We start from the raw sequence: 16,653 nt of genomic DNA, 5'->3' as shown, positions 1-16,653 counted from the left end.
ATTTCTGAGCCACTGCGCCCGCCCCCGTTGGAAAAGGAGGGGGGAGGGGACACCGCAAGCCCCGCCGGCGCGCTCCTGCGCGCCGCCCGGTTGGTTAATTGCTCGCAAAATGCAAATGCTTTCATGGCGTCATCTCCGCCGAAGGGAAGGGGGTGCCATACGGGCACGGCTTTTCGTCTGGCTTGCAAGTAAGTAAGCCCTGGCCGAAATTGCTCTCTTGCTGCAGGCCCGCCGTCGCACCTGCGCTCGGCCGACCGCGGCCAGATTGACGGAGAAGACAGAGGCCGAGGGACACTTGCGCGTCGGCGGGAGTTTACAGGCTATCGCTTCTCGGCCTTTTGGCTAAGATCAAGTGTAGTATCTGTTCTTATCAGTTTAATATCTGATACGTCCCCTATCTGGGGACCAAATATTAAATTGATTTATGGAACAGGGGCTTGCTCCGTCCACTCCACGCATCGACCTGGTATTGCAGTGCTTCCGGGAGCGGTGCAGCTTCCCCTCTTTGGGGTGGGAAGTCGCAAAAGTCAAAAGCAGAAAAAGTTTTCGCACCACTTTCAGCCGTGCTGTCTTTCCGTTGTAGAGCCGCTCGGGCTCGCCCTTGTCGTGCCGCCGCCTTACTTTTCACCCGCTCGCTGGCCGGCCGCGCCGCAGGCTAAGCAGCCGCCTTCGGGGGTGTTTTTCGCTCTGCGTTTGCATGTCAAAATTGTGTTTTTCTTTCTTATTTGCATATGGGGACGTGCCCTGGATTTCAGGGCGGGGCCTCGCCACCTTTCCCGCTCTGCAGCTGACCTGGACCGTGCTGCACCCTGTTGGATTTCTGAGCCACTGCGCCCGCCCCCGTTGGAAAAGGAGGGGGGAGGGGACACCGCAAGCCCCGCCGGCGCGCTCCTGCGCGCCGCCCGGTTGGTTAATTGCTCGCAAAATGCAAATGCTTTCATGGCGTCATCTCCGCCGAAGGGAAGGGGGTGCCATACGGGCACGGCTTTTCGTCTGGCTTGCAAGTAAGTAAGCCCTGGCCGAAATTGCTCTCTTGCTGCAGGCCCGCCGTCGCACCTGCGCTCGGCCGACCGCGGCCAGATTGACGGAGAAGACAGAGGCCGAGGGACACTTGCGCGTCGGCGGGAGTTTACAGGCTATCGCTTCTCGGCCTTTTGGCTAAGATCAAGTGTAGTAATATGATTTGTGGAGTGTATATTGTTATATATTGAAACATGCTTTGATATATGTAATGAAAAATGTAATGTAATTTGTAAATTGAGTGCCATGTGCTGAAGTTAATTTGCACTGTACCAGATGTGGACTGCATTGTCATGTACATGAACAAAGATTTTTATGAATAAAGCATATATATTGAAAAAAAAAAAAAAAAAAAAAAAAAAAAATCTGTTCTTATCAGTTTAATATCTGATACGTCCCCTATCTGGGGACCAAATATTAAATTGATTTTTGGAACAGGGAGATGGAACAGGGGCTTGCTCCGTCCACTCCACGCATCGACCTGGTATTGCAGTGCTTCCGGGAGCGGTGCAGCTTCCCCTCTTTGGGGTGGGAAGTCGCAAAAGTCAAAAGCAGAAAAAGTTTTCGCACCACTTTCAGCCGTGCTGTCTTTCCGTTGTAGAGCCGCTCGGGCTCGCCCTTGTCGTGCCGCCGCCTTACTTTTCACCCGCTCGCTGGCCGGCCGCGCCGCAGGCTAAGCAGCCGCCTTCGGGGGTGTTTTTCGCTCTGCGTTTGCATGTCAAAATTGTGTTTTTCTTTCTTATTTGCATATGGGGACGTGCCCTGGATTTCAGGGCGGGGCCTCGCCACCTTTCCCGCTCTGCAGCTGACCTGGACCGTGCTGCACCCTGTTGGATTTCTGAGCCACTGCGCCCGCCCCCGTTGGAAAAGGAGGGGGGAGGGGACACCGCAAGCCCCGCCGGCGCGCTCCTGCGCGCCGCCCGGTTGGTTAATTGCTCGCAAAATGCAAATGCTTTCATGGCGTCATCTCCGCCGAAGGGAAGGGGGTGCCATACGGGCACGGCTTTTCGTCTGGCTTGCAAGTAAGTAAGCCCTGGCCGAAATTGCTCTCTTGCTGCAGGCCCGCCGTCGCACCTGCGCTCGGCCGACCGCGGCCAGATTGACGGAGAAGACAGAGGCCGAGGGACACTTGCGCGTCGGCGGGAGTTTACAGGCTATCGCTTCTCGGCCTTTTGGCTAAGATCAAGTGTAGTATCTGTTCTTATCAGTTTAATATCTGATACGTCCCCTATCTGGGGACCAAATATTAAATTGATTTATGGAACAGGGGCTTGCTCCGTCCACTCCACGCATCGACCTGGTATTGCAGTGCTTCCGGGAGCGGTGCAGCTTCCCCTCTTTGGGGTGGGAAGTCGCAAAAGTCAAAAGCAGAAAAAGTTTTCGCACCACTTTCAGCCGTGCTGTCTTTCCGTTGTAGAGCCGCTCGGGCTCGCCCTTGTCGTGCCGCCGCCTTACTTTTCACCCGCTCGCTGGCCGGCCGCGCCGCAGGCTAAGCAGCCGCCTTCGGGGGTGTTTTTCGCTCTGCGTTTGCATGTCAAAATTGTGTTTTTCTTTCTTATTTGCATATGGGGACGTGCCCTGGATTTCAGGGCGGGGCCTCGCCACCTTTCCCGCTCTGCAGCTGACCTGGACCGTGCTGCACCCTGTTGGATTTCTGAGCCACTGCGCCCGCCCCCGTTGGAAAAGGAGGGGGGAGGGGACACCGCAAGCCCCGCCGGCGCGCTCCTGCGCGCCGCCCGGTTGGTTAATTGCTCGCAAAATGCAAATGCTTTCATGGCGTCATCTCCGCCGAAGGGAAGGGGGTGCCATACGGGCACGGCTTTTCGTCTGGCTTGCAAGTAAGTAAGCCCTGGCCGAAATTGCTCTCTTGCTGCAGGCCCGCCGTCGCACCTGCGCTCGGCCGACCGCGGCCAGATTGACGGAGAAGACAGAGGCCGAGGGACACTTGCGCGTCGGCGGGAGTTTACAGGCTATCGCTTCTCGGCCTTTTGGCTAAGATCAAGTGTAGTATCTGTTCTTATCAGTTTAATATCTGATACGTCCCCTATCTGGGGACCAAATATTAAATTGATTTTTGGAACAGGGAGATGGAACAGGGGCTTGCTCCGTCCACTCCACGCATCGACCTGGTATTGCAGTGCTTCCGGGAGCGGTGCAGCTTCCCCTCTTTGGGGTGGGAAGTCGCAAAAGTCAAAAGCAGAAAAAGTTTTCGCACCACTTTCAGCCGTGCTGTCTTTCCGTTGTAGAGCCGCTCGGGCTCGCCCTTGTCGTGCCGCCGCCTTACTTTTCACCCGCTCGCTGGCCGGCCGCGCCGCAGGCTAAGCAGCCGCCTTCGGGGGTGTTTTTCGCTCTGCGTTTGCATGTCAAAATTGTGTTTTTCTTTCTTATTTGCATATGGGGACGTGCCCTGGATTTCAGGGCGGGGCCTCGCCACCTTTCCCGCTCTGCAGCTGACCTGGACCGTGCTGCACCCTGTTGGATTTCTGAGCCACTGCGCCCGCCCCCGTTGGAAAAGGAGGGGGGAGGGGACACCGCAAGCCCCGCCGGCGCGCTCCTGCGCGCCGCCCGGTTGGTTAATTGCTCGCAAAATGCAAATGCTTTCATGGCGTCATCTCCGCCGAAGGGAAGGGGGTGCCATACGGGCACGGCTTTTCGTCTGGCTTGCAAGTAAGTAAGCCCTGGCCGAAATTGCTCTCTTGCTGCAGGCCCGCCGTCGCACCTGCGCTCGGCCGACCGCGGCCAGATTGACGGAGAAGACAGAGGCCGAGGGACACTTGCGCGTCGGCGGGAGTTTACAGGCTATCGCTTCTCGGCCTTTTGGCTAAGATCAAGTGTAGTATCTGTTCTTATCAGTTTAATATCTGATACGTCCCCTATCTGGGGACCAAATATTAAATTGATTTTTGGAACAGGGAGATGGAACAGGGGCTTGCTCCGTCCACTCCACGCATCGACCTGGTATTGCAGTGCTTCCGGGAGCGGTGCAGCTTCCCCTCTTTGGGGTGGGAAGTCGCAAAAGTCAAAAGCAGAAAAAGTTTTCGCACCACTTTCAGCCGTGCTGTCTTTCCGTTGTAGAGCCGCTCGGGCTCGCCCTTGTCGTGCCGCCGCCTTACTTTTCACCCGCTCGCTGGCCGGCCGCGCCGCAGGCTAAGCAGCCGCCTTCGGGGGTGTTTTTCGCTCTGCGTTTGCATGTCAAAATTGTGTTTTTCTTTCTTATTTGCATATGGGGACGTGCCCTGGATTTCAGGGCGGGGCCTCGCCACCTTTCCCGCTCTGCAGCTGACCTGGACCGTGCTGCACCCTGTTGGATTTCTGAGCCACTGCGCCCGCCCCCGTTGGAAAAGGAGGGGGGAGGGGACACCGCAAGCCCCGCCGGCGCGCTCCTGCGCGCCGCCCGGTTGGTTAATTGCTCGCAAAATGCAAATGCTTTCATGGCGTCATCTCCGCCGAAGGGAAGGGGGTGCCATACGGGCACGGCTTTTCGTCTGGCTTGCAAGTAAGTAAGCCCTGGCCGAAATTGCTCTCTTGCTGCAGGCCCGCCGTCGCACCTGCGCTCGGCCGACCGCGGCCAGATTGACGGAGAAGACAGAGGCCGAGGGACACTTGCGCGTCGGCGGGAGTTTACAGGCTATCGCTTCTCGGCCTTTTGGCTAAGATCAAGTGTAGTATCTGTTCTTATCAGTTTAATATCTGATACGTCCCCTATCTGGGGACCAAATATTAAATTGATTTTTGGAACAGGGAGATGGAACAGGGGCTTGCTCCGTCCACTCCACGCATCGACCTGGTATTGCAGTGCTTCCGGGAGCGGTGCAGCTTCCCCTCTTTGGGGTGGGAAGTCGCAAAAGTCAAAAGCAGAAAAAGTTTTCGCACCACTTTCAGCCGTGCTGTCTTTCCGTTGTAGAGCCGCTCGGGCTCGCCCTTGTCGTGCCGCCGCCTTACTTTTCACCCGCTCGCTGGCCGGCCGCGCCGCAGGCTAAGCAGCCGCCTTCGGGGGTGTTTTTCGCTCTGCGTTTGCATGTCAAAATTGTGTTTTTCTTTCTTATTTGCATATGGGGACGTGCCCTGGATTTCAGGGCGGGGCCTCGCCACCTTTCCCGCTCTGCAGCTGACCTGGACCGTGCTGCACCCTGTTGGATTTCTGAGCCACTGCGCCCGCCCCCGTTGGAAAAGGAGGGGGGAGGGGACACCGCAAGCCCCGCCGGCGCGCTCCTGCGCGCCGCCCGGTTGGTTAATTGCTCGCAAAATGCAAATGCTTTCATGGCGTCATCTCCGCCGAAGGGAAGGGGGTGCCATACGGGCACGGCTTTTCGTCTGGCTTGCAAGTAAGTAAGCCCTGGCCGAAATTGCTCTCTTGCTGCAGGCCCGCCGTCGCACCTGCGCTCGGCCGACCGCGGCCAGATTGACGGAGAAGACAGAGGCCGAGGGACACTTGCGCGTCGGCGGGAGTTTACAGGCTATCGCTTCTCGGCCTTTTGGCTAAGATCAAGTGTAGTATCTGTTCTTATCAGTTTAATATCTGATACGTCCCCTATCTGGGGACCAAATATTAAATTGATTTTTGGAACAGGGAGATGGAACAGGGGCTTGCTCCGTCCACTCCACGCATCGACCTGGTATTGCAGTGCTTCCGGGAGCGGTGCAGCTTCCCCTCTTTGGGGTGGGAAGTCGCAAAAGTCAAAAGCAGAAAAAGTTTTCGCACCACTTTCAGCCGTGCTGTCTTTCCGTTGTAGAGCCGCTCGGGCTCGCCCTTGTCGTGCCGCCGCCTTACTTTTCACCCGCTCGCTGGCCGGCCGCGCCGCAGGCTAAGCAGCCGCCTTCGGGGGTGTTTTTCGCTCTGCGTTTGCATGTCAAAATTGTGTTTTTCTTTCTTATTTGCATATGGGGACGTGCCCTGGATTTCAGGGCGGGGCCTCGCCACCTTTCCCGCTCTGCAGCTGACCTGGACCGTGCTGCACCCTGTTGGATTTCTGAGCCACTGCGCCCGCCCCCGTTGGAAAAGGAGGGGGGAGGGGACACCGCAAGCCCCGCCGGCGCGCTCCTGCGCGCCGCCCGGTTGGTTAATTGCTCGCAAAATGCAAATGCTTTCATGGCGTCATCTCCGCCGAAGGGAAGGGGGTGCCATACGGGCACGGCTTTTCGTCTGGCTTGCAAGTAAGTAAGCCCTGGCCGAAATTGCTCTCTTGCTGCAGGCCCGCCGTCGCACCTGCGCTCGGCCGACCGCGGCCAGATTGACGGAGAAGACAGAGGCCGAGGGACACTTGCGCGTCGGCGGGAGTTTACAGGCTATCGCTTCTCGGCCTTTTGGCTAAGATCAAGTGTAGTATCTGTTCTTATCAGTTTAATATCTGATACGTCCCCTATCTGGGGACCAAATATTAAATTGATTTTTGGAACAGGGAGATGGAACAGGGGCTTGCTCCGTCCACTCCACGCATCGACCTGGTATTGCAGTGCTTCCGGGAGCGGTGCAGCTTCCCCTCTTTGGGGTGGGAAGTCGCAAAAGTCAAAAGCAGAAAAAGTTTTCGCACCACTTTCAGCCGTGCTGTCTTTCCGTTGTAGAGCCGCTCGGGCTCGCCCTTGTCGTGCCGCCGCCTTACTTTTCACCCGCTCGCTGGCCGGCCGCGCCGCAGGCTAAGCAGCCGCCTTCGGGGGTGTTTTTCGCTCTGCGTTTGCATGTCAAAATTGTGTTTTTCTTTCTTATTTGCATATGGGGACGTGCCCTGGATTTCAGGGCGGGGCCTCGCCACCTTTCCCGCTCTGCAGCTGACCTGGACCGTGCTGCACCCTGTTGGATTTCTGAGCCACTGCGCCCGCCCCCGTTGGAAAAGGAGGGGGGAGGGGACACCGCAAGCCCCGCCGGCGCGCTCCTGCGCGCCGCCCGGTTGGTTAATTGCTCGCAAAATGCAAATGCTTTCATGGCGTCATCTCCGCCGAAGGGAAGGGGGTGCCATACGGGCACGGCTTTTCGTCTGGCTTGCAAGTAAGTAAGCCCTGGCCGAAATTGCTCTCTTGCTGCAGGCCCGCCGTCGCACCTGCGCTCGGCCGACCGCGGCCAGATTGACGGAGAAGACAGAGGCCGAGGGACACTTGCGCGTCGGCGGGAGTTTACAGGCTATCGCTTCTCGGCCTTTTGGCTAAGATCAAGTGTAGTAATATGATTTGTGGAGTGTATATTGTTATATATTGAAACATGCTTTGATATATGTAATGAAAAATGTAATGTAATTTGTAAATTGAGTGCCATGTGCTGAAGTTAATTTGCACTGTACCAGATGTGGACTGCATTGTCATGTACATGAACAAAGATTTTTATGAATAAAGCATATATATTGAAAAAAAAAAAAAAAAAAAAAAAAAAAATCTGTTCTTATCAGTTTAATATCTGATACGTCCCCTATCTGGGGACCAAATATTAAATTGATTTTTGGAACAGGGAGATGGAACAGGGGCTTGCTCCGTCCACTCCACGCATCGACCTGGTATTGCAGTGCTTCCGGGAGCGGTGCAGCTTCCCCTCTTTGGGGTGGGAAGTCGCAAAAGTCAAAAGCAGAAAAAGTTTTCGCACCACTTTCAGCCGTGCTGTCTTTCCGTTGTAGAGCCGCTCGGGCTCGCCCTTGTCGTGCCGCCGCCTTACTTTTCACCCGCTCGCTGGCCGGCCGCGCCGCAGGCTAAGCAGCCGCCTTCGGGGGTGTTTTTCGCTCTGCGTTTGCATGTCAAAATTGTGTTTTTCTTTCTTATTTGCATATGGGGACGTGCCCTGGATTTCAGGGCGGGGCCTCGCCACCTTTCCCGCTCTGCAGCTGACCTGGACCGTGCTGCACCCTGTTGGATTTCTGAGCCACTGCGCCCGCCCCCGTTGGAAAAGGAGGGGGGAGGGGACACCGCAAGCCCCGCCGGCGCGCTCCTGCGCGCCGCCCGGTTGGTTAATTGCTCGCAAAATGCAAATGCTTTCATGGCGTCATCTCCGCCGAAGGGAAGGGGGTGCCATACGGGCACGGCTTTTCGTCTGGCTTGCAAGTAAGTAAGCCCTGGCCGAAATTGCTCTCTTGCTGCAGGCCCGCCGTCGCACCTGCGCTCGGCCGACCGCGGCCAGATTGACGGAGAAGACAGAGGCCGAGGGACACTTGCGCGTCGGCGGGAGTTTACAGGCTATCGCTTCTCGGCCTTTTGGCTAAGATCAAGTGTAGTAATATGATTTGTGGAGTGTATATTGTTATATATTGAAACATGCTTTGATATATGTAATGAAAAATGTAATGTAATTTGTAAATTGAGTGCCATGTGCTGAAGTTAATTTGCACTGTACCAGATGTGGACTGCATTGTCATGTACATGAACAAAGATTTTTATGAATAAAGCATATATATTGAAAAAAAAAAAAAAAAAAAAAAAAAAAATCTGTTCTTATCAGTTTAATATCTGATACGTCCCCTATCTGGGGACCAAATATTAAATTGATTTTTGGAACAGGGAGATGGAACAGGGGCTTGCTCCGTCCACTCCACGCATCGACCTGGTATTGCAGTGCTTCCGGGAGCGGTGCAGCTTCCCCTCTTTGGGGTGGGAAGTCGCAAAAGTCAAAAGCAGAAAAAGTTTTCGCACCACTTTCAGCCGTGCTGTCTTTCCGTTGTAGAGCCGCTCGGGCTCGCCCTTGTCGTGCCGCCGCCTTACTTTTCACCCGCTCGCTGGCCGGCCGCGCCGCAGGCTAAGCAGCCGCCTTCGGGGGTGTTTTTCGCTCTGCGTTTGCATGTCAAAATTGTGTTTTTCTTTCTTATTTGCATATGGGGACGTGCCCTGGATTTCAGGGCGGGGCCTCGCCACCTTTCCCGCTCTGCAGCTGACCTGGACCGTGCTGCACCCTGTTGGATTTCTGAGCCACTGCGCCCGCCCCCGTTGGAAAAGGAGGGGGGAGGGGACACCGCAAGCCCCGCCGGCGCGCTCCTGCGTGCCGCCCGGTTGGTTAATTGCTCGCAAAATGCAAATGCTTTCATGGCGTCATCTCCGCCGAAGGGAAGGGGGTGCCATACGGGCACGGCTTTTCGTCTGGCTTGCAAGTAAGTAAGCCCTGGCCGAAATTGCTCTCTTGCTGCAGGCCCGCCGTCGCACCTGCGCTCGGCCGACCGCGGCCAGATTGACGGAGAAGACAGAGGCCGAGGGACACTTGCGCGTCGGCGGGAGTTTACAGGCTATCGCTTCTCGGCCTTTTGGCTAAGATCAAGTGTAGTAAACAAGCACCAAGACGTAGCTTGGCTGGTGGTGAGAAGGGCCCTCCCCGTCAGATCCTTCATGCACTCCCGACGTCTCTGCTCCACCGCACGCTGTCCGCGAGGAGGCTGCGCTTGGGACGAGACCGTCATCCATCTCCTTCTGGAATGTGCCTTTGCACAGAAGGTCTGGAAAGAGATGCAGTGGTCTTTGTCGAGGTTCATCCCGAGCAGCTCGGTAACACAGGACTCTGTGCTCTACGGACTGTTCCCAGGGACGCACACCGAGACAAACATCAACTGCTGCTGGAAGATCATCAACTCGGTGAAAGACGCCCTTTGGTCTGCCCGAAACTTGCTGGTCTTCCAGAGCAAGGAGATGTCCACGACCGAGTGTTGCAGATTGGCACATTCCAAGGTCCGGGAGTACGTGCTGAGGGACGCACTAAAGGTTGGTGCCGCCGCCGCCAAGGCACGATGGGGAAGGGCCACAGTTTAAGGCCCTCCCGCCAGTGTACACTGAGGGGCTGAAACCAGTGGAAAACCCCCCCCTCGGGCCGCATGACGTACAAGTGTGTTAATTGTAAAGCACTTGTAATCTGTGAATGTAAATAGAGTACCATGTACTGCGTTCATGTGTATTATTAAGCCATATATAATACGGTTGGTGGATTGTAATGTAATGTATTTTGAGAAATGTTGGAATGCATCTCGGCCCCCCTTGGGCTGTATGACTGATAAAACATGCAATGAAAATGTACCTGTTTGTGTAAAGAGAGTACCATGTACTGCTTTCATCTGTAATATGCTTTGTGGAGTGTATATTGTTATATATTGAAACATGCTTTGATATATGTAATGATAAATGTAATGTAATTTGTAAATTGAGTGCCATGTGCTGAAGTTAATTTGCACTGTACCAGATGTGGACTGCATTGTCATGTACATGAACAAAGATTTTTATGAATAAAGCATATATATTGAAAAAAAAAAAAAAAAAAAAAAATCTGTTCTTATCAGTTTAATATCTGATACGTCCCCTATCTGGGGACCAAATATTAAATTGATTTTTGGAACAGGGAGATGGAACAGGGGCTTGCTCCGTCCACTCCACGCATCGACCTGGTATTGCAGTGCTTCCGGGAGCGGTGCAGCTTCCCCTCTTTGGGGTGGGAAGTCGCAAAAGTCAAAAGCAGAAAAAGTTTTCGCACCACTTTCAGCCGTGCTGTCTTTCCGTTGTAGAGCCGCTCGGGCTCGCCCTTGTCGTGCCGCCGCCTTACTTTTCACCCGCTCGCTGGCCGGCCGCGCCGCAGGCTAAGCAGCCGCCTTCGGGGGTGTTTTTCGCTCTGCGTTTGCATGTCAAAATTGTGTTTTTCTTTCTTATTTGCATATGGGGACGTGCCCTGGATTTCAGGGCGGGGCCTCGCCACCTTTCCCGCTCTGCAGCTGACCTGGACCGTGCTGCACCCTGTTGGATTTCTGAGCCACTGCGCCCGCCCCCGTTGGAAAAGGAGGGGGGAGGGGACACCGCAAGCCCCGCCGGCGCGCTCCTGCGCGCCGCCCGGTTGGTTAATTGCTCGCAAAATGCAAATGCTTTCATGGCGTCATCTCCGCCGAAGGGAAGGGGGTGCCATACGGGCACGGCTTTTCGTCTGGCTTGCAAGTAAGTAAGCCCTGGCCGAAATTGCTCTCTTGCTGCAGGCCCGCCGTCGCACCTGCGCTCGGCCGACCGCGGCCAGATTGACGGAGAAGACAGAGGCCGAGGGACACTTGCGCGTCGGCGGGAGTTTACAGGCTATCGCTTCTCGGCCTTTTGGCTAAGATCAAGTGTAGTATCTGTTCTTATCAGTTTAATATCTGATACGTCCCCTATCTGGGGACCAAATATTAAATTGATTTTTGGAACAGGGAGATGGAACAGGGGCTTGCTCCGTCCACTCCACGCATCGACCTGGTATTGCAGTGCTTCCGGGAGCGGTGCAGCTTCCCCTCTTTGGGGTGGGAAGTCGCAAAAGTCAAAAGCAGAAAAAGTTTTCGCACCACTTTCAGCCGTGCTGTCTTTCCGTTGTAGAGCCGCTCGGGCTCGCCCTTGTCGTGCCGCCGCCTTACTTTTCACCCGCTCGCTGGCCGGCCGCGCCGCAGGCTAAGCAGCCGCCTTCGGGGGTGTTTTTCGCTCTGCGTTTGCATGTCAAAATTGTGTTTTTCTTTCTTATTTGCATATGGGGACGTGCCCTGGATTTCAGGGCGGGGCCTCGCCACCTTTCCCGCTCTGCAGCTGACCTGGACCGTGCTGCACCCTGTTGGATTTCTGAGCCACTGCGCCCGCCCCCGTTGGAAAAGGAGGGGGGAGGGGACACCGCAAGCCCCGCCGGCGCGCTCCTGCGCGCCGCCCGGTTGGTTAATTGCTCGCAAAATGCAAATGCTTTCATGGCGTCATCTCCGCCGAAGGGAAGGGGGTGCCATACGGGCACGGCTTTTCGTCTGGCTTGCAAGTAAGTAAGCCCTGGCCGAAATTGCTCTCTTGCTGCAGGCCCGCCGTCGCACCTGCGCTCGGCCGACCGCGGCCAGATTGACGGAGAAGACAGAGGCCGAGGGACACTTGCGCGTCGGCGGGAGTTTACAGGCTATCGCTTCTCGGCCTTTTGGCTAAGATCAAGTGTAGTATCTGTTCTTATCAGTTTAATATCTGATACGTCCCCTATCTGGGGACCAAATATTAAATTGATTTTTGGAACAGGGAGATGGAACAGGGGCTTGCTCCGTCCACTCCACGCATCGACCTGGTATTGCAGTGCTTCCGGGAGCGGTGCAGCTTCCCCTCTTTGGGGTGGGAAGTCGCAAAAGTCAAAAGCAGAAAAAGTTTTCGCACCACTTTCAGCCGTGCTGTCTTTCCGTTGTAGAGCCGCTCGGGCTCGCCCTTGTCGTGCCGCCGCCTTACTTTTCACCCGCTCGCTGGCCGGCCGCGCCGCAGGCTAAGCAGCCGCCTTCGGGGGTGTTTTTCGCTCTGCGTTTGCATGTCAAAATTGTGTTTTTCTTTCTTATTTGCATATGGGGACGTGCCCTGGATTTCAGGGCGGGGCCTCGCCACCTTTCCCGCTCTGCAGCTGACCTGGACCGTGCTGCACCCTGTTGGATTTCTGAGCCACTGCGCCCGCCCCCGTTGGAAAAGGAGGGGGGAGGGGACACCGCAAGCCCCGCCGGCGCGCTCCTGCGCGCCGCCCGGTTGGTTAATTGCTCGCAAAATGCAAATGCTTTCATGGCGTCATCTCCGCCGAAGGGAAGGGGGTGCCATACGGGCACGGCTTTTCGTCTGGCTTGCAAGTAAGTAAGCCCTGGCCGAAATTGCTCTCTTGCTGCAGGCCCGCCGTCGCACCTGCGCTCGGCCGACCGCGGCCAGATTGACGGAGAAGACAGAGGCCGAGGGACACTTGCGCGTCGGCGGGAGTTTACAGGCTATCGCTTCTCGGCCTTTTGGCTAAGATCAAGTGTAGTATCTGTTCTTATCAGTTTAATATCTGATACGTCCCCTATCTGGGGACCAAATATTAAATTGATTTTTGGAACAGGGAGATGGAACAGGGGCTTGCTCCGTCCACTCCACGCATCGACCTGGTATTGCAGTGCTTCCGGGAGCGGTGCAGCTTCCCCTCTTTGGGGTGGGAAGTCGCAAAAGTCAAAAGCAGAAAAAGTTTTCGCACCACTTTCAGCCGTGCTGTCTTTCCGTTGTAGAGCCGCTCGGGCTCGCCCTTGTCGTGCCGCCGCCTTACTTTTCACCCGCTCGCTGGCCGGCCGCGCCGCAGGCTAAGCAGCCGCCTTCGGGGGTGTTTTTCGCTCTGCGTTTGCATGTCAAAATTGTGTTTTTCTTTCTTATTTGCATATGGGGACGTGCCCTGGATTTCAGGGCGGGGCCTCGCCACCTTTCCCGCTCTGCAGCTGACCTGGACCGTGCTGCACCCTGTTGGATTTCTGAGCCACTGCGCCCGCCCCCGTTGGAAAAGGAGGGGGGAGGGGACACCGCAAGCCCCGCCGGCGCGCTCCTGCGCGCCGCCCGGTTGGTTAATTGCTCGCAAAATGCAAATGCTTTCATGGCGTCATCTCCGCCGAAGGGAAGGGGGTGCCATACGGGCACGGCTTTTCGTCTGGCTTGCAAGTAAGTAAGCCCTGGCCGAAATTGCTCTCTTGCTGCAGGCCCGCCGTCGCACCTGCGCTCGGCCGACCGCGGCCAGATTGACGGAGAAGACAGAGGCCGAGGGACACTTGCGCGTCGGCGGGAGTTTACAGGCTATCGCTTCTCGGCCTTTTGGCTAAGATCAAGTGTAGTATCTGTTCTTATCAGTTTAATATCTGATACGTCCCCTATCTGGGGACCAAATATTAAATTGATTTTTGGAACAGGGAGATGGAACAGGGGCTTGCTCCGTCCACTCCACGCATCGACCTGGTATTGCAGTGCTTCCGGGAGCGGTGCAGCTTCCCCTCTTTGGGGTGGGAAGTCGCAAAAGTCAAAAGCAGAAAAAGTTTTCGCACCACTTTCAGCCGTGCTGTCTTTCCGTTGTAGAGCCGCTCGGGCTCGCCCTTGTCGTGCCGCCGCCTTACTTTTCACCCGCTCGCTGGCCGGCCGCGCCGCAGGCTAAGCAGCCGCCTTCGGGGGTGTTTTTCGCTCTGCGTTTGCATGTCAAAATTGTGTTTTTCTTTCTTATTTGCATATGGGGACGTGCCCTGGATTTCAGGGCGGGGCCTCGCCACCTTTCCCGCTCTGCAGCTGACCTGGACCGTGCTGCACCCTGTTGGATTTCTGAGCCACTGCGCCCGCCCCCGTTGGAAAAGGAGGGGGGAGGGGACACCGCAAGCCCCGCCGGCGCGCTCCTGCGCGCCGCCCGGTTGGTTAATTGCTCGCAAAATGCAAATGCTTTCATGGCGTCATCTCCGCCGAAGGGAAGGGGGTGCCATACGGGCACGGCTTTTCGTCTGGCTTGCAAGTAAGTAAGCCCTGGCCGAAATTGCTCTCTTGCTGCAGGCCCGCCGTCGCACCTGCGCTCGGCCGACCGCGGCCAGATTGACGGAGAAGACAGAGGCCGAGGGACACTTGCGCGTCGGCGGGAGTTTACAGGCTATCGCTTCTCGGCCTTTTGGCTAAGATCAAGTGTAGTATCTGTTCTTATCAGTTTAATATCTGATACGTCCCCTATCTGGGGACCAAATATTAAATTGATTTATGGAACAGGGGCTTGCTCCGTCCACTCCACGCATCGACCTGGTATTGCAGTGCTTCCGGGAGCGGTGCAGCTTCCCCTCTTTGGGGTGGGAAGTCGCAAAAGTCAAAAGCAGAAAAAGTTTTCGCACCACTTTCAGCCGTGCTGTCTTTCCGTTGTAGAGCCGCTCGGGCTCGCCCTTGTCGTGCCGCCGCCTTACTTTTCACCCGCTCGCTGGCCGGCCGCGCCGCAGGCTAAGCAGCCGCCTTCGGGGGTGTTTTTCGCTCTGCGTTTGCATGTCAAAATTGTGTTTTTCTTTCTTATTTGCATATGGGGACGTGCCCTGGATTTCAGGGCGGGGCCTCGCCACCTTTCCCGCTCTGCAGCTGACCTGGACCGTGCTGCACCCTGTTGGATTTCTGAGCCACTGCGCCCGCCCCCGTTGGAAAAGGAGGGGGGAGGGGACACCGCAAGCCCCGCCGGCGCGCTCCTGCGCGCCGCCCGGTTGGTTAATTGCTCGCAAAATGCAAATGCTTTCATGGCGTCATCTCCGCCGAAGGGAAGGGGGTGCCATACGGGCACGGCTTTTCGTCTGGCTTGCAAGTAAGTAAGCCCTGGCCGAAATTGCTCTCTTGCTGCAGGCCCGCCGTCGCACCTGCGCTCGGCCGACCGCGGCCAGATTGACGGAGAAGACAGAGGCCGAGGGACACTTGCGCGTCGGCGGGAGTTTACAGGCTATCGCTTCTCGGCCTTTTGGCTAAGATCAAGTGTAGTATCTGTTCTTATCAGTTTAATATCTGATACGTCCCCTATCTGGGGACCAAATATTAAATTGATTTATGGAACAGGGGCTTGCTCCGTCCACTCCACGCATCGACCTGGTATTGCAGTGCTTCCGGGAGCGGTGCAGCTTCCCCTCTTTGGGGTGGGAAGTCGCAAAAGTCAAAAGCAGAAAAAGTTTTCGCACCACTTTCAGCCGTGCTGTCTTTCCGTTGTAGAGCCGCTCGGGCTCGCCCTTGTCGTGCCGCCGCCTTACTTTTCACCCGCTCGCTGGCCGGCCGCGCCGCAGGCTAAGCAGCCGCCTTCGGGGGTGTTTTTCGCTCTGCGTTTGCATGTCAAAATTGTGTTTTTCTTTCTTATTTGCATATGGGGACGTGCCCTGGATTTCAGGGCGGGGCCTCGCCACCTTTCCCGCTCTGCAGCTGACCTGGACCGTGCTGCACCCTGTTGGATTTCTGAGCCACTGCGCCCGCCCCCGTTGGAAAAGGAGGGGGGAGGGGACACCGCAAGCCCCGCCGGCGCGCTCCTGCGCGCCGCCCGGTTGGTTAATTGCTCGCAAAATGCAAATGCTTTCATGGCGTCATCTCCGCCGAAGGGAAGGGGGTGCCATACGGGCACGGCTTTTCGTCTGGCTTGCAAGTAAGTAAGCCCTGGCCGAAATTGCTCTCTTGCTGCAGGCCCGCCGTCGCACCTGCGCTCGGCCGACCGCGGCCAGATTGACGGAGAAGACAGAGGCCGAGGGACACTTGCGCGTCGGCGGGAGTTTACAGGCTATCGCTTCTCGGCCTTTTGGCTAAGATCAAGTGTAGTATCTGTTCTTATCAGTTTAATATCTGATACGTCCCCTATCTGGGGACCAAATATTAAATTGATTTTTGGAACAGGGAGATGGAACAGGGGCTTGCTCCGTCCACTCCACGCATCGACCTGGTATTGCAGTGCTTCCGGGAGCGGTGCAGCTTCCCCTCTTTGGGGTGGGAAGTCGCAAAAGTCAAAAGCAGAAAAAGTTTTCGCACCACTTTCAGCCGTGCTGTCTTTCCGTTGTAGAGCCGCTCGGGCTCGCCCTTGTCGTGCCGCCGCCTTACTTTTCACCCGCTCGCTGGCCGGCCGCGCCGCAGGCTAAGCAGCCGCCTTCGGGGGTGTTTTTCGCTCTGCGTTTGCATGTCAAAATTGTGTTTTTCTTTCTTATTTGCATATGGGGACGTGCCCTGGATTTCAGGGCGGGGCCTCGCCACCTTTCCCGCTCTGCAGCTGACCTGGACCGTGCTGCACCCTGTTGGATTTCTGAGCCACTGCGCCCGCCCCCGTTGGAAAAGGAGGGGGGAGGGGACACCGCAAGCCCCGCCGGCGCGCTCCTGCGCGCCGCCCGGTTGGTTAATTGCTCGCAAAATGCAAATGCTTTCATGGCGTCATCTCCGCCGAAGGGAAGGGGGTGCCATACGGGCACGGCTTTT

At 56.4% G+C, this 16,653-nt stretch overlaps 10 non-coding genes and 11 pseudogenes across 10 annotated transcripts; all 21 read left to right on the top strand.

Moving 5' to 3' along the window:
• The first annotated feature begins 322 nt into the window (after positions 1–322).
• Positions 323–500, top strand: LOC147099407 (U2 spliceosomal RNA; annotated as a pseudogene).
• Positions 501–1,138: 638 nt separating this feature from the next.
• On the top strand, positions 1,139–1,221 carry LOC147099406 (U2 spliceosomal RNA; annotated as a pseudogene).
• Positions 1,222–1,325: 104 nt separating this feature from the next.
• Positions 1,326–1,538, top strand: LOC147099405 (U2 spliceosomal RNA; annotated as a pseudogene).
• A 638-nt stretch (positions 1,539–2,176) lies between these two features.
• LOC147099404 (U2 spliceosomal RNA) lies at positions 2,177–2,354 on the top strand (annotated as a pseudogene).
• A 638-nt stretch (positions 2,355–2,992) lies between these two features.
• LOC147099403 (U2 spliceosomal RNA) lies at positions 2,993–3,183 on the top strand. Its single transcript, XR_015074070.1, has one exon. It is a non-coding gene; the product is annotated as a U2 spliceosomal RNA (small nuclear RNA).
• A 638-nt stretch (positions 3,184–3,821) lies between these two features.
• On the top strand, positions 3,822–4,012 carry LOC147099402 (U2 spliceosomal RNA). Its single transcript, XR_015074069.1, has one exon. It is a non-coding gene; the product is annotated as a U2 spliceosomal RNA (small nuclear RNA).
• Positions 4,013–4,650: 638 nt separating this feature from the next.
• LOC147099401 (U2 spliceosomal RNA) lies at positions 4,651–4,841 on the top strand. The gene has a single exon (XR_015074068.1). It is a non-coding gene; the product is annotated as a U2 spliceosomal RNA (small nuclear RNA).
• A 638-nt stretch (positions 4,842–5,479) lies between these two features.
• Positions 5,480–5,670, top strand: LOC147099400 (U2 spliceosomal RNA). Its single transcript, XR_015074067.1, has one exon. It is a non-coding gene; the product is annotated as a U2 spliceosomal RNA (small nuclear RNA).
• A 638-nt stretch (positions 5,671–6,308) lies between these two features.
• On the top strand, positions 6,309–6,499 carry LOC147099399 (U2 spliceosomal RNA). The gene has a single exon (XR_015074066.1). It is a non-coding gene; the product is annotated as a U2 spliceosomal RNA (small nuclear RNA).
• Positions 6,500–7,137: 638 nt separating this feature from the next.
• On the top strand, positions 7,138–7,220 carry LOC147099398 (U2 spliceosomal RNA; annotated as a pseudogene).
• Positions 7,221–7,324: 104 nt separating this feature from the next.
• On the top strand, positions 7,325–7,536 carry LOC147099397 (U2 spliceosomal RNA; annotated as a pseudogene).
• Positions 7,537–8,174: 638 nt separating this feature from the next.
• LOC147099396 (U2 spliceosomal RNA) lies at positions 8,175–8,257 on the top strand (annotated as a pseudogene).
• Positions 8,258–8,361: 104 nt separating this feature from the next.
• On the top strand, positions 8,362–8,573 carry LOC147099395 (U2 spliceosomal RNA; annotated as a pseudogene).
• A 1,606-nt stretch (positions 8,574–10,179) lies between these two features.
• Positions 10,180–10,386, top strand: LOC147099394 (U2 spliceosomal RNA; annotated as a pseudogene).
• A 638-nt stretch (positions 10,387–11,024) lies between these two features.
• LOC147099393 (U2 spliceosomal RNA) lies at positions 11,025–11,215 on the top strand. The gene has a single exon (XR_015074065.1). It is a non-coding gene; the product is annotated as a U2 spliceosomal RNA (small nuclear RNA).
• A 638-nt stretch (positions 11,216–11,853) lies between these two features.
• LOC147099392 (U2 spliceosomal RNA) lies at positions 11,854–12,044 on the top strand. The gene has a single exon (XR_015074064.1). It is a non-coding gene; the product is annotated as a U2 spliceosomal RNA (small nuclear RNA).
• Positions 12,045–12,682: 638 nt separating this feature from the next.
• On the top strand, positions 12,683–12,873 carry LOC147099391 (U2 spliceosomal RNA). Its single transcript, XR_015074062.1, has one exon. It is a non-coding gene; the product is annotated as a U2 spliceosomal RNA (small nuclear RNA).
• A 638-nt stretch (positions 12,874–13,511) lies between these two features.
• LOC147099390 (U2 spliceosomal RNA) lies at positions 13,512–13,702 on the top strand. The gene has a single exon (XR_015074061.1). It is a non-coding gene; the product is annotated as a U2 spliceosomal RNA (small nuclear RNA).
• Positions 13,703–14,340: 638 nt separating this feature from the next.
• On the top strand, positions 14,341–14,518 carry LOC147099389 (U2 spliceosomal RNA; annotated as a pseudogene).
• Positions 14,519–15,156: 638 nt separating this feature from the next.
• On the top strand, positions 15,157–15,334 carry LOC147099388 (U2 spliceosomal RNA; annotated as a pseudogene).
• Positions 15,335–15,972: 638 nt separating this feature from the next.
• LOC147099387 (U2 spliceosomal RNA) lies at positions 15,973–16,163 on the top strand. The gene has a single exon (XR_015074060.1). It is a non-coding gene; the product is annotated as a U2 spliceosomal RNA (small nuclear RNA).
• The last annotated feature ends 490 nt before the right edge of the window (positions 16,164–16,653 follow it).

The sequence above is a fragment of the Somniosus microcephalus genome, chromosome 28 (genome assembly GCF_052327205.1).
Source record: "Somniosus microcephalus isolate GS21.2 chromosome 28, FLI_Smic_1.0, whole genome shotgun sequence".
Lineage (NCBI taxonomy): Eukaryota > Metazoa > Chordata > Chondrichthyes > Squaliformes > Somniosidae > Somniosus > Somniosus microcephalus.
Note: the sequence above shows the minus strand (reverse complement) of the source record. Positions and strands in the feature narration are given on the sequence as shown.